Genomic DNA, 19,629 nt, shown 5'->3' on the forward strand with positions numbered 1-19,629 from the left:
GCGTTCTAATTTGGAAGAGGATCTTATCAAAGACTTGGACTTATTCAAAGCTACAAAGCCTAATGGGTTACTGAAAAATAAGTTGGAATATGGGATCATGATACTTAAATTGAAAAAATATGCTTTCCTTTTAGAAACATTACAGTTATACAATGTTTTTTGAAAGCATTAGAATTTGAAATTGGGCCTTTCTATCAAGACAAATTTTCATTAACAGAATGTACTTTCCTACCTGAAACATTGTAGATATCCAAGAAAAACTTGAAAAGCATAAGAGAACTTAGCATAATGTACTTTCTTTCCTTCCTTAACATTCTTAAAGAGTTGAGGTTCCCTCCAAATCACAAAAGTGCTCTAGGTTAAAATCTATCATTATTGGAAGCTTAATGCTCGACTAGGTGTTATTGAACCCAGACATTTTTCCAATCTTCACTAAAAGCTTAAAGATAGCTTCTCTAAGTTCTACATGACTTTACTATGCTCTTGAAGTGGGGGCACATGTAGCCTCTCCAAGTGAATAGTCTTAAACTAAGTGAAGATAAGGCCAATAGATCATTCAGTGTGGATATCTTTAACCAGTAATTGAATACTATGTCTCTCTCGAACCCATAATTGAATACTATTAGGACTTTCAAATTTTTCATGGAACTCAAAAATCTTGGAAGAAAGTATCTGCTTCCAGAAATGATCTATTGGCCTTATTTACCATACCTTTTGAGTAAGTATAAAAAGACGTTTTATTTATTTACCATACCTCCACTTTACTTATATTTTTATTTGTTTATACCCTTGCATGTATATAAGGTGACTTATGGAGTAAATATAAAAAATGTTTTATTTATTTACCATACCTCTCATTTATTTGTATTTTTATTAATTTACCATACCTCTTTTATAAATATGGTATTTGGCCCATAGGATTCACTTAAATAAAACCTATTCTTGAAAATTAGGGCGAACGGAAGGTTGTAACTCCTAATTTCAAGGGCTAAATTTACCTTTTTTACCCTCTCCCTTAAAATAAGGTGGGCTATTTGAGGTGATTTGTAAAAATGTACTATGATACAAAATATTTGCCCACTAAAAATTTAAAACCCCTTAATTTCGCCAAAGGGCGAACATTCGCCCCTAAAATTTTCCATGTCCATGGTCACTCATGATGAAAGATGGTCATATATAGTCTTCATGGCCAAACATGGTCACAATGGTCAACTACAGTAGATGGTCAACTATAGTTAATGTAGTCAACCATAGTCACATGGTCACCCATATTCAACCATGACCAAACATGGTCACAATGTCACAATTTCACAATAGTTAGTCATAATTAGCCATAGAAAAACATGGTCATATATATTCTTCATGGTCTACATATTTCAAACATGGTTAAACATTGTCAAACATGTTTAATCTATGTATATCAACCACTTTTAATATGGTCCACCATGGTCACCACATTAAAATTTGTCAAACCTTACTTAGCCATAGTCAACATGGAAACATAGTAAAGCAAAAGTAAAACATGGGAAAACCATTCTCAACAATGGTATACATTTTTAATCATAATCAACTATGGGTAATATGGTTATCCATGGTCAACCATGCTCAACATGTTGAACCATAATCAACATGGTTAACCATGTTTAACATAGTCAACAATAATTAAAATGGTTAATTAGATTCATCTATAGTTAAACATTCACAACCATGGTCAACTATTTTCACCCATAGTCAACCATTGTTGACCACATTCAACCATAATCAAACAATATTAACCAAAAACAATCATGGTCACCATGGTTAAACATGGTCAATCTTAATGAAATGTAAGAAACCATGACCACCGTGGTCATCCATTGACACTCCCTGTATCAACGATTATCAACATGGTCGGCTATATTCACCTATATTTAAACTTTTCAAACACATTCACCCATAGTCAACCATAGTTGACCAAAGTTAGCTGCCCTCTTACAATCTCACCCATTTTGGATTATTGTGGCCAGGGTCAAACATCAACAAGAAGTTCTCTCATAGTCAACCATGTTAATTAATGGTCAAAGTAATTCAACCATGGTTGACCATGTTCATCCATGCTCAACCATATTTAACCCTAGTGGATGAATGACCAACCATAATCACCAATAGTAAATTCTCATAAGCCCTTGAAAACCATGGTTAGTCCTCATCAACTTTGTTAACCATGGTCAACCCTCATCAAACATAACTTGAACCATATCCAACCATACTCAACCAAAGTCAAGCATAATAAATAATATATATCATCGCAATGCGATGAATATAAAACCTCATCACAATGTGACAAACAATACACCTCATAGTAATGTGATGGATAACCAACCATGTCACAATGTGACAAACAAAAAACTATTACCACATGGCAACTAATAAATATTGTTGTAATGTGACAAACAACAAATGTCATCATAATTTGATGAACAACAAATGTCATCACAATGTGATGAACAAAAAATGTCATTACAATGTGAAACAACAAATGTCATCACAATCTAACAAACAACATCATTGCAATGTGATGAACAACAAATGTCATCACATTCTATGATAAACATTAAATTTCATCATAATCTAACAAAAAACAAACACCATTGCAATGTGATGAACAAAAAGGTCATCGCAATGTGATGAACAACAAACATTATCACAATGTGACGAACAACAAATTTCATTGCAACCTGACAAATAAAAAATTCCATTGCTATGTGAAAAACAATAAACATTTTCGCAAAATGTTGAACAACAAATGAAATCACAATGTGGAAAACAACAAATCATGTCACAATGTGATGAACAAAACACAACATCATAATGTGATGAATAATAAATTCCAACACAATATGACATAAAAAAATGACATCGGAATGTGATGAACATCAATCATCATCATAATTGGACAAGAAAAATAACGATGCAATGCAACAAACAAAACCAATAACAATTGATGAGCCTCATAAATGGGTGATTATATGGGCTCATTTTACCTCCTAACCTAGTCAAATCAACCATTCTCTTAGCTTATTGTATGATTTTCTGATTATATTTATGCTTATAGGGTGAGTTGAGATAGTTATTATGCCATGTCATCTAACATGTATTTAATGCAGATTATTGATGGATTTCGAGGTCAAAGTCAAGGATCTAGTGGAAAAACTGTAGCAATAACTTGAAGTAGATAGAGGAGAGGACTTATAGGAGGTAATCCCCTTCATTTATTGCTCCTCACTTTGAATTCCCCTTCATTCAGCTCGGAGTACAAGCAGCCGAATCATGCACTAGAAGGAAGCCGAGAAAGTGGAAGATGATTGATAGTTATCTCGAGTTTTGGGAGCCAAGCCTCCTTGATTTTAAGGAAGCTATTGGTAGCTTCATATGTATAAGTAGAGAGGCCTAGGGCCTCACTAGGGTTGACCTTTTTTTTTGCTTGTGTAAAGTCTGCTCAAATTTCGAGCTTACTATTTTATAACAGTTTTATGTAATCTTGCTATTTTTTGATAACGAAGATGGAATCCTTTTTGAGCTAGCACTGAGTTACCTCAGAGGGCTGAAGATCTTGGGTTAGGGCCCAATCCAAGTAGCAAATCTTCTCTTTACTTGTATTTGTATGCTTTACTTCAGTTTGTAGATTTGTTTGTTGTTAGATGTATTTCTCTTATGGTTAAGAATAGGTTGCATTTGATGATTTAGTAGCTTGCTTCCATTTGTGCTTTCCGTAGTAGGTTAAGCAGTGATAAGAGAAGATTCAAAAGGCTAGCAGTAGTGCCTTGGCCTCTCTTCCTCCCTCTGGGACCATGATTTGAGGCAAAGACCCTCTTGCTGCCCCAAAAACACATATTTTCCACATTCCTAGGACTTCTAGTGTTTGCAGCTCTCTAATAGGTTGATGGTCCAATTTTGCTTTGCTTTAGATCTTCTTTATCATGTTCACTTTTTGATTTTCAATAGTCCTTTTGCATGCTTTCCTTTCTTACATTATTTTCCAGCATTTCCTTTTATACATCATACTTTAGGCCATTTTAATGCAAAACTCTGTTTTTCCTAGGATGCACTCATTTCATTGGTTGTTTGATTTTCTTGGTTGACTGTAAGTTTCTATGCTACAGATCTCTTCCAGTAGTAGGCAAACTTACCAACAATCACACCCTCTATCTGATCCATGCCCTATAGGTCTCCCAAACCTCACCTCAATTTTGCCCTAGTTTCCTTCATTTTTCATAGAACTTCTTTCTCTCTCCTTGAGCAAACCCAATCATCTTTCTCTCTCCTGGTGATTCATAGTAGACTTTAGGCACACTAACACCTCATTCCAACCTTCCTCCACCTTTTCCACCCACTCTCACACCCTAAAAACAGCAAAAACTGCTCTCAGCCTCCTCCTGTAGGCCTCCTGTAGTTTCCCTATTTTCCTCCTATAGTTTTCCTGTGTCCTCCTGTAGTTTTTCTTATAGGCTTTTTTTTGAAGGCCGAGTGTGGGAAAATCCTCCAGAAGGCCACCTAAGACCTCTTAGAACCCATACACACCATCCTACATCCTCCCAAGCTCCAAAACTACCCTATAATGCCACTTGTTCGCTGCCACACTCACACAATAAATTAGATGCATATTAAATTCACATAAAAACACCTAAAAATCCAAAAACATGTTTTTTGCTTATTTACTTCTAGAAATAGCATGGTTAGATGTTTTTTACTCCCTTGAGTAGGTAATGACATTTATTTCATGGTTTTCATAGTGTTTTTGGCAAAAGTAGAATTAGCTTGTTAATTAGGGTTTACTAGTTTTGTTTTACATTCTAGTCTTTCTCCGTTTTGCAGTTAGAATAGCATTTGTAGAGTAATCTTTCTCTCCTTTCATCACACATAGAGCTTCTTTCGAAATCTATAGAAGTTGGCTTCAGCTCCTAGTGATCTCGCGCCGGCTGACCAAGTGACAACATGCAGTGAGAACTAGTACTTGTGCATATAACAACGACGCTTCCAAGTTTGTTACGAACTATCGGGTTGATAAAAGTAAATTTGGTAGCCGAGGAGTTGCAGCATTCTTGCTGCAATACTAGCGTTCACCACTTTTTTGTGCCATTGTCAAGGAAGCATCAGAGTATTATGTGATTACTTCTTTCTTCTATTTCCTATTGCAACATTTTGCTAATAGTTTATTTCGGCAAAAGTAGACTAGTCATTTCTTTTCCTTCAGTTCTACATTTCCTTGCTTTCCTTTTCGATTCTGAAAATTTCCACTTAGCAAGTTCATTTCAGCTAGTTGCAATTTGTTTTGTTCAATCACAATTTCCGTTTCTGCAGGTACTTTTAGTGTGGGGAAAAAGAAACAAAAAACCAACCAAAAATATCTCCTTTCATGCCTCGTAGGTGTAGAGATAACTTAGGAAAATTTTTGCCCAACACCCCCATTGCTTCACACAGCCAATTTTCTCTCTTCTTCAGTGGCTGTAATCAAGAAGAACCCTTAGGTGAATAGCTAGACATTTTTGAAGAACCTATAGGGGAAGAAGAAGAAGAAAACATTCCTATGGAGCCAATGGCTGAAAACAGAAATATTGGGGGAAATGGAGAGAGAATAGAGGGTACCTTCCCCATTCGGGAGACCACTAGGGACACAAAAATGAAGAATATAGGTCCTTTAGCCCTACCTCACTTCCATGGTCTGATTATAGAAGATCCTGAGACCTTCTTGTTCAAGTTTGTTGTCATCTGTCGAACTTATGACTATGTAGAAGACGAGCAAAAGTTGAAACTATTCCCATCTACTCTCAAGGATGCAGCACTACGCTGGTTCATGGGATTACCTCGCAATAGCATCACAACTTGGGCTTAGATGTAGCAGGCCTTCAACAACAAGTATCAAGACTATTGTAGGTCAAAATATACTAAAGAAGAAATCTTTCGAATGACCATAGTAAGTGATGAGTCCCTGGAAGACTATGAAGAAAGGTTCTAGCTCAGTTACAAAAGGGCTAGGTGTACACTTGATCCTGAGTCTCTGAAGCTGGTCCTTCTCAGGGGAATTGGGGAAGACCTTTTAGACACCCTCCATCTACTGGCCGAGGGAGACATCTACCAACTATCCTATGAGGACATAAAGACCGTTTTTAGAAACCATTCTAGAGCAGCCAGAAAGAAAGGTAGGGGGAGTCAACCCATAGCGAATACCTCTTCTTCCAATTCATCTATTAAAGGTGAAATTGGAAACATGCTGGAAGACTTCAAAAGTGAGATGTTGCAGACTCTTGCCATGAAAATGGATACCTTACATATCAAAATAAAATAAGAGGAAGTAGAGAGGGCTTTAGCCATTTTTTGCCCTAGATGCATGAGGAGGCATCCTAGGAATAAATGCCCATTGAACTCTATAGAGGTTTGTCCAGTTTGTGAAGAAGATCATTCTACAAATAAGTGCCCTTCCTTGCCCAAACTTAAAGTTGTATACCAAGGGGCCGAAGGAGTCATTGAAAAGATCTATTACATAAACCAAAGGAGGCTGCATGTACGTAGACCATACTAGCAGGGGATGCAAGGAACATCTCAAGCATACTACAACCCCAACCAAGTCACTTCCATACCTTCTTAGGGCCCCCATTCTCATCCTTCCTGGTCCACGCCTCCTCCTTGGTCCTTCACATCTCAACATCATGCCCAACCAGCCACCCATTCATTTCAATCCTATGCTCAGCTGCAACCTCAATGGAATGCATCTCATCAGGGGTGGAGGCCCCAATACAACTCTCCTCCTGCTCTTCTACCTCCACCACTTGCCCAACCATAGCCGTTACCTTCTGCTCCACCAAGGAAACCCCAAATGCCTGCCCAGCCAAATCCAAACCCGAACAATAGACATGCTCAGCAAGTGTATAGTGGGGAACCATCATGCCTAACTTATGTTGTGGAGATAAAGAAATTAACTTGAAATGTGGGAAAGTTCTCCTAGATAGCCAGCCTCCACCCAGGGAGGTTGAGGAAGATAAAGAGGAAAGCGAACCTAAAGCAAATCCACCCTTTCCTAAGAGACTATCCATGACAATCCAGCCTACCCCAGAAGAGACTGAACTCCTGGGAGAATTGAAACATTTATGTGTGAAGATACCACTTCTCCAAGCCATAAAAGATGTGCCTATCTACAATAGGTTGATCAAAGAGAAGTGCTTTAGGCATCCAGGAAGGTGCAAGAGAGATGCCCCAACCATCAATGTCATAGGACAACTGTTCGACCTGATGTTGGGGCAGATAATCTGTCCAAAATATCTGGACCCTAGAAGCCCAGTAGTTGATGTCCACATCAATGGCACAATGGTCCCACATACCTTGATTGATCTGGGAGCTGCCATTAATGTGATGACAAAGGACACAATGCTCAAACTTAACCTCCAAGGCTCCTTGAGGAAGACCACGATAGTGCTGTAGCTAGCAGACCGCTCCATAGTGACCCCTGAGGGGATTGTGGAAGATGTGATGGTCTCCATTGATTCTTGGGAGTACCCTGCTAATTTCTTAGTTCTCCAGCCAAAGGCAAAGCTCATTGGGTATCCTCTCATTCTGGGAAGACCCTGGTTGGCTACAGCCAATTCCTACATAAGTTTCCCAGCTGGGAAAATGACCATAAATAACGGGCACATGTCCAAGCATTTAATCCTATATCCTCCTACCCAACCCTTGCTAGAACATGATCTACCTCTATGGTTGGAGGAGGAGGATGAGGATGAAGTTTATTCTGGACCACTTTGTACATTAGAAATCGCCATGGGGGTAAAATCGCAAGATGAGGATGATATGACTAAAAATTTAATTCAGAATCCACCTCCCAGTGTATCACCATTAGAAGAAATAGTAAGAGAAACCCAAAACAACCCCTCAGCTGGTCTCTGTGTGGCCGACCCCACTTCTCTCCATGTTAAAAATATAGAGTTTGGCCCAGAAAGAACATTGAAAATCAATCCATCCCTATCTACTTCCCAAGAGAAGGATCTATGTAGCATACTGAGAAAACATCTACTGGAGTTATAAGGAGAAGAAGGGAGTGCAAACTTCAGTATGTACTCATCATATATACATCAAGGAAGATTGCAAGCTAATCAGGCAGCCTCGAAGGAGGATGAACCCAACACTTAAAGATATTGTTAAGGAACAACTGTAGAAATTGCTTGATGCAAGATTCCTCTATCCCATCGATGACAGTGAATGGGTCTCTCCTTTGGTGCTACTGGTGGGCTCCAGTATTGCAGCAATGATGCTGCAAATCCTGGGACTCCCTTCTTTACTTTTATCAACCTGGTAGTTCGTAACAAACTTGGAAGCGATGATGCTATATGCACAAATACTAGCTCTTACTGCAGGCTGTCACTTGATCAGTTGGCACAAGTTTTCTAGGAGCTTAAGCCAACTTCTATGAGTTCTTAGAAGAAGCTTTTAACTGTGATGGATGAAAGTGAACTCAAAAGAGGCTAATCTACTTGCAGAAAGAAGCTGAAAGCTGAAAGGAAATGCAAACCCTAGCAAACCCTAGTTTTACCAACTAACCATACTTATGCAAGAAAATATATGAGAGCATTGAAATGGATACCATTGACTCTTGGAAAGCTAAAATGCATGTGACTAAGCTACTTCTGAAGTAAAACCTGGAAAAAGCATCTTTTTGTATTTTTGAGTAAGTTGGAAGAATTATTATGCATGTGTTTTAACTGTTTTTGACTGTGCAGAGGTTGATTGGTGAAAGGAAATGGAGTAGGCACTTGTAGGGGGTTGGGAAGGTGAGAAGAGAGCCTAAGGAGTCCCTAGAACCCTTCTATAGAGTTTCACAGTGATCAAATCTTGAAAAACTGCTCTCATGAGCTTCTACAGGAAGTCTGCAGGGGTTCTACGAGATGTTCTACAGGAAGACCCAAAAGAGGATTTTGGAGGTTGATGGTGGAAAAATGGTGGGAAAGTGGAAATGAGGTTGGATAAGGATGTTAAGGGGTTAGGACCTGGTGAATGAGGTTAAGGAGTGTTAAGTTCTGTTTTTTAAGATGAGTGAAGGTGACTGGATTTGTTCAAGGATGGAGAGAGCAATGATGCACAAGAATGTAGAAATTAGGCAAAGTGGGGAAATGTGCAAATGAAGGGAAGGAATCTTGGATTAGGGGTTGGAGCAGGTTGTATGATGGAGAAAGGTAGGTAGGGATGTGTTACAGCTGTTCTTCACATTACTTTCCAAAAACTGATCCAAACAAAGACAAAAAAACAAAGATCTATCTACTTTGACCTAATCTACTTTTTTAAAAACCAGGAATATGATGAACAAAAATCTATAGGCATAGAATCATGCAATATAACTATGGAAACTAAGCAAGAAAAGGTCTAAACATGCAAGTACAACTGGTATCAACTTTTCCAACTTAAAATCTAACACTAGCAATTTCATTGGAAGGCAAAAACAATGTTTTTGTGGCAGCAAGTATGCCTTGGTCTCAGCTCATGGTCCCAAGGAGGGCGAGGTGAGATCAAGGATTGCTTGATGGCATTTTTGCAGAACTTTTCTATTACCAAACTTTCAAATCAACCTGAAGCATGAAAAGCTATTTTAATCATCAAAAACAACCTAAGTAACAAAGCAAGATCTTAACCTAAATAACAGAAATTATTCTATGAATGCAGCAAAGACACATAAAAGTACACAAAGGAGGTACTGGCACTTGGGTTGGGCCCAACCCCAAGAGCTACAACCTCCTAAGAAAGATTAGAGCTGGTGCAAAGCTGGATTCATCTTTATTGATCAAAAAATAATAGTTACATCCCAAAAACTGTCTACAAGAAAAAGCTCGAAAATGTGCTGAAATGCAGAGCTAACCTACTGACTAAAATCTAACTAACATCTGCCTAAAATCTAACTAACCCTTGACTAACTTCTGCCTAACCAAACTAAGGCCCTAAGCCTTCTTATTTATACAAATTGAGGACCCCAACAGTCCTCCTAAACTTTAGGAACTCGGCTTCTAAAACTTGCAGTTAACAGCAACTTTACTAGCCCTGCTCCGCTGCCCTTTGTGATAATCAATGTGGTGGCCCTTGAACTCCGAGCTGCTGGTGGAGAATTTGAGGTAGGGGCTCATAAATGAAGGGGACACCTTCCTACAAATCCTCTCCCTTGTTCTTCCACGAATTTGGCTACCAAGTGCTCATTAAAACCTTTGATTTTGTCTCAAAATTGACCAAAAAACTGCATAAAGCACACATTAGACTTTTTGGCATAATGACTAACCCAATTCACTCTATTAGCATAAATATAATAAAAAACATGCAATAAACTAATGAGAATGGTGGATTAAGTCGAATTAGGAGTCTAAATGAGCCCATATAATTACCCATTTCTGGGGCTCATGAGCTAGTGCCAAAGAAAAATGGTAAGTGGAGAATTTGTGTCGACTATCAGGAATTGAACAAAGCCACTAAAAAGGACCATTTTCCTTTACCTTTCATAGATCATGTGTGAGACAGTTTGGTAGGGAAAAAGTTTTTCTCCATCCTAGATGGGTTTAGCGGGTACAATTAGATTCAAATCAGCCCGGAAGACCAAGATAACACCACTTTCACTTGTCCTTGGGGTATCTTTGCATACCAGGTCCTTCCTTTTGGTTTGTGCAATGCTCCAGCCACTTTCCAAAGAGCGGTATTGAATATATTTTCTGAACTAGCCCATGATGCAGTAGAAATATACATGGATGATTTTACTCCTTATGGCTCTGACTTCCAGGAAACTTTATCTAACCTAGGAAAAGTTCTAGATAAGTGTATTGAGATGAACCTGTCCCTCAGTCTGGAAAAATGTGAATTTTTGATGACTAAAGGGACTGTGCTAGGTCATGCAACAAAAGGTGAGAGATGTCAAAAGCTTCCTTGGCTTAGTTGGATATTATAGGAGATTCATTAGGGACTTCAGCAAGTTAGCCTCTCCTTTGTTTGGCCTCCTAGGAAAAGATGTTGAGTTCATATGGTTGGAAAACTGTCAAGAAGCCCTAGATACCTTGAAGAGCAAGCTAGTGACTGCCCCAATTCTCAGAGGCCCAAACTGGGCCCTACCCTTTCACATTCACACAGATGCCTTGAACAAAGAAATAGGAGCAGCTTTAGGACAAATTGATGAAAATTTACCTTATGCCATATACTTTATAAGCAAAAACTTGTCAAAGGCAGAGTTAAACTATACAGTGACCAAGAAGGAACTCCTAGCTGTCGTGCATTGCTTAAACAAATTTAGACATTATATCACAGGCTAGCAAACCTTTGTGCACACTGATCATGCTGCAATTAGATATTTAATGAAGAAACCAGATGTAAATGCTCGCATTATTAGATGGTTACTTTTACTGCAATAGTTTGATCTGACCATTATTGATAAGCCTAGTAAGAGAATATTATTGCTGACTTTTTTTTCTAGAGTAAATTTGCCTATAGGTGAAGAAGGAATGGTGGATGACCAAAAGCCAGACGAACACCTATTTTCTATATCAGTGCTTTCTCCATGGTTTGCCGATATAGCAAACTACGGTTTCAACACAATTACCACCACACCTATCCTTAAAAGAGAAGAGCAAGATAGTAAGGAAAAGCACCCCTTTCACCTGGATTGGAGGCAATCTCTTCCAACTTGGCCTAGATCAGATCTTGAGAAGATGTGTCAAGGAGGAGGAAGTCTTTGACATCCTCCTGACCTGTCATGATGGGCCTTGTGGAGGTCATTTTACAGAAAAAAGAACTGCCTTCAAGATATTGCAAAAAGGCTACTACTGGCCCACTCTTCATTAGGATGTGAGGAGATAGACGAGCTAGTGTGATTGGTGTCAGAGGATGGGGAAACCCACTCCAAAGGATGAAATGCCCATGCAACCACAAGTGACCTTTGAGCCATTTGAGAAGTTGGGCATGGACTTTGTGGGGCCTATCAACCCCCCTTCAAAGCAGAAGTAGTACATCATTGTGTGCACCAACGACCTGACAAAGTGGGTGGAGACAAAAGCAATCAAAGCAGCAACAGAGGAAAAAGTAGCTGAGTTTTTACGGGAAAACATATTCTACAAGTTCGGGTATCCAAGAGAGTTGGTCATAGACCAAGGCAGTCAGTTCACTTCCAACCTGATTGATGACCTACTCACACATCATAAGATCAAGCACAATACTTCCACCCCTTACCATCCACAAGCTAATGGGAAAGTGGGGGTCACTAACAGAGCATTGGAAGGGATCCTAACCAAGGTAGTGAGCAACAACAGAAAAGACTAGGCAGACAAATTAGTTGAGGCCACTTGGGCCTACAACACAACATGGAAGACCACCACCAGGTTCACACCCTATGAACTGGTCTATGAGAAGAAGGCTTTGTTGTCAATAGAGTTTGAATTCAATACCCTAAGGATGGCAACTCAGCTGGACCTAGACCTCAGGCATGCACAGAAGGAGAGATTACTTTATCTCAATGGATTGAATGAATACAGATTACAAGCTCTTCTTCATACAGAGGTAGTTCAGCTTTAGAGAAAGATATGGCATGGAACAAATATCAGGGAGAAGAAATTCCAAGAGGGAGACTGGGCACTACTCTATGATTCAAGATACAAGGATTTCAAAGGCAAGCTGAGGAGAGGATGGATGGGACCCTACACTATGGAGAAATGCAATGACAATGGTTTAGTTATGATCAGAACCATTGATGATGAAGCCATCCCCATGCTTCTCAATGAACATCGGTTGAAAGTCTACAAGAAACTCCTCTCCAAGCGAGAGTTTATTGAAGATTTGAATAAAATAGTGATGGTAGTGAAGCATGTCTTAGCTCCCACTTCTCCCACTCATTGAAGAAGAAAGAGAAAAAATAAGGACTCAAGTGAAAACCTCCATGAGGCACTTGAGTCCCATCATTGGGTTGAAAATCTTTTCTAAGGCAGCCCAGTGATGTAAAAAAAAAGGGGAAAAGAATAAGATCCCTGGGTGAAAACCTCCCTTGGAGGCACCCAGGGCAAGCAATTAAGGTGAAAACCTCTCTGAGGTGCCCTAGTTGTTTAAAAAAAAAAAAGAGAGAGAGAGAAAAAAAATGAATTTTTATTGCATTGCAGGTTTGCTGGAGGACTACAGGGAGTAGAAGAAGGTGCAAATGGGACCCTGACATTCATACCATCATCCATCTCATCTTCTCCACACCTTCCTCCATCATTTTTTGCATCTCTTTCACCCCACTGTACCTCTTCTTCCAAAACTGTGTTTTCTACAGGAGGCTCCATTTTTTTTCTACAGGAGGCTCTTGTAGGAATTACAGAGAGCCAAAAGTGTCTATAGGAGGTAGTTTGATGGAAAAGAAAATCTTCATGAGGAACCTATAATGCTTCTTACCATCTTCAAACATCCTTGCCCTCATTTCCAAGCCTGCATCACACTCCAAGCATCATTATTTTTTTTCCTTTCTAAGACAAAACATAGAAAAATAGTTTTTCAGTTTTGAAAAAAAAAACAAAAACAAAAGGAGGAAAAGGCACCATTAACTTTACCTGAAGCTTACCTACTATCCTTCCATCATTCATCTGCACCTCTGGCATCATTCTCGAACTCCAGGCACAGGGAAATAGATGAAGTTTCAAGGGGAGAAGCAGCTACAGGAGCTCCTGTAGGAATTCCTATGGCAGCTGATCCAATAGAAGTCCAGCACCAGTATCAAGGGATAGAACATCTGAAGGTTGAAAAAGCACATGCAACTTAGCTCTAGCAAAAGAAGAACCTACAAAAACACAAAACAACACATCAAAAAGCAGAGGCAACATGCATTAGGGAGAATGAAGGCATGCAACAGAGAAAGCTGCAACACCTGATAGTCGATGGCAGTGAATACACTTGGATTACAGGTAAGTAGCTAAGTCACTCCTCTATCTGCATTTGTGTAATTAGGAATCATATGAAGGCAACGAGATGGTTGAAATTGAAAGAGGGAAAGGTGGCTAGTTAACTTGGCCACCTTCATTTAGTTGACTCCACTTAACTGAGATATCACCCACACGTGCACACAATCAACTCAAGAAAAAGATGCGAAGGATAGGTAGTGGGAGGAAGAGTTAACTCTAATGCAGTAATGAGGGGATGATTATGAGGGGGGTCATGATGACCAAGTAGGTGGGGACCAACGGTCCTAATCTAGGCAACGTACACCTTGCCATCTCAGCACTCATAACCGAAAACAACCATAAAAGGTAATGAGCACTCCTCCCCGTGCATTCTTAACACCTTTTCTTCAGTTTCTCCTTGTAACTTAGCCACATAGTAGTCTTCTTATGCGCCCACAACCTCATATCCACCATCCTCCATTGATTTCCTCCATATTTTTTCTCTCGGCATTTTCTACAAGAGCACCAAGAAATCTACAAGAGGGACAACGAGCTTCTACAGGAGGGGCAATGAGTCATTTTGAAGGGGGAAAATGTGAATTTTCGCATGAGTTTCAGTCTGAAGAGGTAGGGTTCATGAATTCCCTCTGTTGAATATGAAAATGTGAAAGAGTTGGTCTCAAATTGAAGATAAAATGTGTCTTTAAGAGGGCAGAAATACATAAAAGATTTCTGTTTAAAAAAAATAAAAGTCCCCTCTGTTTTTCTATTTCACCCAAAATTCTTTGTCTCCACCTCCATATCTGGTTTTTTAAATGAGGTATGGGTAGTATGACAAGGGGTTTATGAGAAAAGAGCCCATTAACTCCACTAGACTCCATGCACATCCTCAAGTGGTAGACATATTTACAAGGGAAAATTGGATGAATTTCTTTGAGAAGTTTAGAGGGTTTGATGATGAAATTGCCCATGAATTTGCTCTCTCTTTGGTCCCTCACACAAGAAATCATGCTACTATAACCATTAGAGGCCTATCCATTGAAATAACCCCTGAATTCATTAGTAGGGTCACTACCCTTCCTCTTGGGCTGTCTTGGAGTAAAGATGAGAAAATAATTGGCCAGGCTGCCAAGAGGAAAATTTTCCAAGATAATGAAACCCCTATTGAAGACAAAAATGGAATTAGGAGGGCTAGTGTACCATATCCCTGGGATGAGGTTAGATACCAAGTGATTAAATACATTTGTTGTGAGGGGAGGCACAACATTGTTTATGTATATCATTTTAGAATCCTCCAAGAATTGAGTTATGGCATGGATACGCTAGCACATCAAAAGCTCAGTATCCCTTACTTTGTCCTTCAGTGCCTCATTGACTCCAGCACCAAGGTACAAGAAGGAAATTCACAATAGCTAGCTCACCATGGCCTAATCAATATCCTAGTATAAGAAGCCTTGCATACCCTTATAATCCCTATAGCATGGGAAGTTTTCATAGATATGACAGCTCAGGATGACATCAAGGCATTAACCTATGATGTCAGTCCTACTGTCAGTGGGAAGGGAGAATATTAAGGAGGAGAAGATGAAGCCAATGGTGACATAGCAGAGCAAGAGAGGAAGGAGGAAAGAAAAGAAATAGAGGAGGGGAGAGTTGAAGAGACAAAACAGGAGGTAGAAAAAGAGACAGAGTAGGAGGAGGAAAAAGAGACAGAAGAGGGAGAAAAGGAGGCAGAAAGGGAAGAGCCAAGAGAAGAGTCCCTGAGACTTTGGAAAGAGAAGCAGTAGCTGCCCTCACTACCCTCGGTACACCAGTCAAGCAGAAGCAGAAGAGGAAAAGAAAAACCTCCATGTATTTCAAGGCAAGGAAGAGTACCAAAATTAAAACAAGCAAACCTCAACCCTCATCAAAGACTCCCATTAACATTGAAGATTCACCATCTGCCAAGGTGAAAGAATCTCCTTCCAAGACACCCATAACCTATGAAAGGAGGACTACAAGATCTTCTACATGGAAGGGAAAGGAAATTCTGGAGGACCCCAAACCAGACCTACAGGAGGCTAAAACAGTCCTATAGGAGACACTGTCGAAACTATAGGAGACACAAAATCTTGAGAAAAATATAGGAGGATAACCAGAGGTGAAAGAGGAAGCAAAAGAGCTACAAGAACCTAACCCCCAGCATAATATTGACTCTTATTATAGACTACTTGAGGGAGGCAAGATAATCCCACAAAAATTTGCAATTCCACTGTTTTTTGAATTGGAAAAAGAGAGAGTGAGAACGCATAGGTGGATGCAGATAACCAAGTCCAAAGGAGTTGAGGATATTGGCCACATGGAAGACAAACTCAGGGAAATGGGCAGGGAATTGAGTGCTTTCAGAGATAGAGAAGCCATTACAAGAAGCCACCTTGAGAATGAGAATTAATTACTAAGGAGGCAGCTGCAGGAGAAAGAGACTCATTTGGCATACATGGCCAGCTTATCCATAGAAGAATTATAATGTAGAACACCAACCAAATCTTATGGCTTCTATCTGAAGGATCAATGGCTTCAATTCCAAATAAAAATTTTGGCACAAAGAGGCATAATGCCATTATAAGACTACCGGCAGTTCATGGATTTGTGTGACCAAAGCACCTCTGAGGAAAAAGCAAAGATAGCAGAGTTCTATCTACACAACATGGCCCTCACAGACCTGAATGTGTGGGACCCTAATGTCAAGCTAGGGGATTCGCAATTAATGGCCATGGCATCATGGATGAACCATGAAGAATTGAGGGCAGTAGAAATGAAAACATTGTTAATAAAAGAGCAGAATGAACCATTGATGATAAGAGCTGAGCCATCATATCCTATGGCACTCATCAATACACACAACCTGCTTGCCAATGGCCCTCTGATTGCCCCTAAATATCTATCCAATCTGGAACAGGCCATTGCACACTTTGAAGATATACTTAGGCTACTTGGGGATGACTATGTGCATGCATGCATGAGAAGACGGAACACCCTACCCTACAAGTTACATATCAGAGAATACCATTCCCCCATGAGGCTGAAGGAGGCATTGAAAAGAGTGCCAATGTACAAGCGTTCCATGCAAAGGTAGAAGGTCAACTGGGTTGGCCTCAAACTGAGTCCTCGACTAATATTAGGCATGTTGGAAGGCAGAAGAGGAGAAGAAGAGAAGGAGCAGTGGAAGGACATAGATAGAAAGGTGGGATTTCATGGAGAACATTAGTAGACCACATTAGAAGCCTGGAATGCTAGGGAGGCCACTAGGGCCATGAAAGACCAAGAGATTGACTAGGTTGCTGAGAGGATGAGCAACACCTTCAGTAGGGGGGTGATGATGAGCCTCATAAATGGGTAATTATATGGGCTCATTTTACCTCCTAACCTAGTCAAATCAACCATTCTCTTAGCTTATTGTATGATTTTCTGATTATATTTATGCTTATAGGGTGAGTTGAGTTAGTTATTATGCCATGTGGTCTAACATATATTTAATGCAGATTATTGATGGATTTCGAGGTCAAAGTCAAGGATCTAATGGAAAAACTGCAGCAATAACTCAAGGTAGACAGAGGAGAGGACTTATAGGAGGGAATCCCCCTCATTTATTTCTCCTCACTTCGAATTCCCCTTCATTCAGCTCAAAGTATAGGTAGCTGAATCATGCACTAGAAGGCAGCCGAGCAAGTGGAAGATGATTGATAGTTATCTCGAGTTTTGGGAGCCAAGCCTCCCTGACTTTAAGGAAGCTGTTGGTAGCTTCAGATTTATAAGTAGAGAGGCCTTGGGCCTCACTAGGGTCTACCTTTTATTTTTCTTGTGTAAACTCTGCTCAAGTTTCAAGCTTACTATTTTATGACAGTTTTATGTAATCTTGCTATTTTTTGATAATGAAGATGGAATCCTTTTTGAGCTAGCACTGAGTTACCTTAGAGGGCTGAAGCTCTTGGGTTAGGGCCCAATCCAAGTAGCCAAGCTTCTCTTTCCTTGTGTTTTTATGCTTTACTTCAGTTTGTAGATTAGTTTGCTATTAGATGTATTTCTCTTATGGTTGAGAATAGGTTTCTTTCGATGATTTAGTAGGTTGCTTCCATTTGTGCTTTCTATAGTAGGTTAAGAAGTGATCAAAGAAGATTCAAAAGGCTAGAAATAGTGCCTTGGCCTCTCTTCCTCCCTCTGGGACCATGATTTTAGGCAAAGACTCTCTTGCTACCCAAAACCACAGATTTTCCTCATTCCTAGGACTTCTAGTGTTTGCAGCTCTCTGGTAGGTTGATAGTCCAGTTTTGCTTTGCTCTAGATCTTTTTTATCATGTTCACTTCTTTATTTTCAATAGTCCTTTTGCATGCTTTCCTTTCCTACAACATTTCTCAGCATTTCCTTCTATACACCATAGTTTAGGCCATTTTAATGAAAAACTCTGTTTTTCCTAGGATGCACTCATTTCATTAGTTGCTTGATTTTCTTGGTTGACTGTCAGTTTCTATGCAGCAGATCGCTTCTAGTAGTAGGCCAACTTACCAGCAATCACACCCTCCATCTGATCCATGCCCTATAGGTCTCCCAAACCTCACCTCAATTCTGGCCTAGTTTCCTTCATTTTTCATAGAACTTTTTTCTCTCTCCTGGTGATTCATGGTAGACCTTAGGCACCCTAACACCTCATTCCATCCTTCATCCACCTTTTCCACCCACTCTCACACCCTCAAAACAGCAAAAATTTCTCTCAGCCTCCTCCTGCAGGCCTCCTATAGTTTCCCTGTTTTCCTCCTACAGTTTTCTTCTGTCCTCCTGTAGTTTGTCCTGTAGGCTTTCTTTTGAAGGCCGGGTGTGGGAAAAGCCTCCAAAAGGCCACCTAAGACCTCCTAGGACCCATCCACACCATCCTACATCCTCCCATGCTCCAAAACTGCCCTCTAACACCACCTGTTTGCTACCACACTCACACACAATAAATTAGATGCATGTTAAATTCTCATAAAAACACCTAAAAATCCAAAAATATGTTTTTTGCTTATTTACTTCTAGAAATAGCATGGTCAGATGTTGTTTACTCCCTTGAGTACGTAATGGAATTTCTTTGATGGTTTTCATAGTGTTTTTGGCAAAAGTAGAATTAGCTTGTTAATTAGGGTTTACTAGGTTTTGTTTTACATTCCAGTCTTTCTCATTTCTGCAGTTAAAATAGCATTTGTAGAGTAATCTTTCTTTCCTTTCATCACACATAGAGCTTCTTCTAAAATCTATAGAATTTGTCTTGAGCTCCTAATGATCTCACGTCGGCTAACCAAGTGACAACCTACAGTGAGAACTAGTACTTGTGCATATAGCACCAATGTTTCCAAGTTTGTTACAAACTACCGAGTTGATAAAAGTAAAGTTGGCAACCCAGGAGTGGCAGCATTCTTGCTGCAATACTGGCGCTCACCAACAACCATGGCCATTCATGTTTAACCAATTCAACCATGAGCTTCCTTTGTTTAACTGAGGTCAAACACAGTTGGTTATGGCCACATGTGGTCAAGCATAGTCAATCATAGACAATAAGGTCAACCATGGTCAACATGGTTAAGATGGCCAACCATTTTCAACCAAGGTCAAACATGCCTAAACATGGTCTACATGGTCAACATGGTTTACTATGCTTAATTTTGGTCAACGATTTCCAACATGGTTAAGATATGGCAAACCATGGTCAACATGGTAATACTGGTT

Source organism: Pinus tabuliformis, chromosome 9 (genome assembly GCF_031772625.1).
Source record: "Pinus tabuliformis cultivar Carrire ecotype Pingquan chromosome 9, CPIR1, whole genome shotgun sequence".
Lineage (NCBI taxonomy): Eukaryota > Viridiplantae > Streptophyta > Pinopsida > Pinales > Pinaceae > Pinus > Pinus tabuliformis.